This window comes from Octopus bimaculoides, chromosome 1 (genome assembly GCF_001194135.2).
Source record: "Octopus bimaculoides isolate UCB-OBI-ISO-001 chromosome 1, ASM119413v2, whole genome shotgun sequence".
Classification (NCBI taxonomy): domain Eukaryota; kingdom Metazoa; phylum Mollusca; class Cephalopoda; order Octopoda; family Octopodidae; genus Octopus; species Octopus bimaculoides.
This window is the reverse complement of record NC_068981.1, coordinates 103455887-103457818: the sequence shown is the minus strand read 5'-3', so window position 1 is coordinate 103457818 and position 1932 is coordinate 103455887.

The window sequence follows — 1932 nt, the reverse complement described above, 5'->3', positions numbered from 1 at the left end:
AGTATATTGGGAGGGAGAGAGAGATATACGGACAAAGCATTGTCACTAATTGCTTTGAATGTTATGCAAATTAATTTAAGCTATTATTTTTTTCAACAATGTCTTTGTTTCGTTTCGTTAAATGAATTCATATTAAAATAAATTATGCTGATATCTATATTGCTCGTTCGTTGACATACACTTTGTGTTTGCGTATTTCTTTTGTTTTGTGTGAGCTACTTGTCTATACTATCCAGCCTATGCAAGTGAGCCAGTAAGGAAGACTCACTCCTACGGGATCATTCGGCCAGATAAAAATAGCAACCAATTTCTTTTAAATACATTCTACCGTTAAAAATATAAAAAAAAAAGCAAAAGAAAAACAAAGAACATATTCAACGAAGTAGATGAACGACTTTGATCGTCGACCTACTCAATCAGAGTGAACTTGAGAACTAAACAACTACAATATGATTGTCGACTTTAACTTAATGAAACAGTAATTGGGGTTCTATAACCCGAGTGTTATATTTATATTTGACGACAACATCATCTCTAACTCACGTTTGTTGTTTAAGTTGGCTCTTATCGAGAATATCTATGATTAAAAGTATTCCAGTATTATCTATCTCAATCCTATTTTCTAAGTAGTTAGCATCCAGAACTGCATTACCCTGTACGATATATCCCTCCACTTTTAAGACGGTAGGGTTTGATTTGAAGAATAGTTGGCTGCTATTTCTAGATGGTTGAGAGCCTGCAAAGAGACTATCTTTTTTTGCTCGCTTGTGATCTATGCTTCTGTCAGTGGCCTGAGGTCGGTGGAGCACGGCGTTGATTGAGAGAGTGTAAACATGTACATACGGCTGAGTTTTCTCTCTATCACCTTTCAACCCTCATCGCTGCCATCTAAAAGAGCAATTCTCTTCAACTTTCATTTTCTTTCCACTGACCTTCACACCTCTTTCCTTCTCAATCTTCCCATCCTCTTTTTTAAAAGAAACAACAATTCATGCAATCTTGTCAGAACAATTCATCTGCTTTACAATAAACAACATGACGCGTTCAAATATTCGTGCTCTCCACGCTACACGTTTCTCTTTATTTCCAGCAACGCACTCACAAACGGTCCAGCAAGCTTCATTTCAAGTCACTTACCGCTTTACCTGTACCCCTAGCAACATTATTTATTGTATCACTTCTTCAAATCTCTATTTGTGGGAAACTGGCTCTTTTGGGGAAGGGTTTACAGGAGAGTTTCTTGACGTCGTAGTAACATCCAGTTTAGTTTAGTGTAGCTTGGCTGTCCTCATGGACACTTCAATGATTTCACATGAGCAGGCCATCCATCATGATCTCCCATGCATGTTCTTAATTAATCAACATTTGCCACTCCACTGTACTGAAGCAAGTTGTCCACATAGGTTAGACGTTATCTTCCACAACTAATTCTTTCTCCAACTGACTGTCATAAAACCAGTTCACACATAGCTTCGGGGTGTTTGATGCAATGGCCAGCAATTCTCAGTCTGCTCTGCTGAAACTTCTCAATCAGGTTGGCTAGATCTTGATAAAGCTGCTCGTTGGTTAAATGAGCTCTCCATGTAACATTCAGAGCCATTCTTGACATCCAAACAACTTTTCAAACACATCAATGGATATATTAATTCACTAGGCCACTCCTTAGGCCACTTCTTACTTTATAGTGTAACCTTACATTCCTGTTTTCATACTACCTGCAAGAATATGGAAAAACAGTTCCAACTTTATCTTAGAAATTCCCACGCCTGCAGGCTTTAATCAACGCTTTCCCATTGTGCTAGGTGAATTCTCTCCCTTTAATATGCTTGCAATTTGATACGTAATATCTTTCTCTTCTCTTCTCTTGGCCTTAACTGCGTCTTTCCTGGTATTCAGATTTGCAAGCGTTCTTCCTGATTATCTTATTTTTAT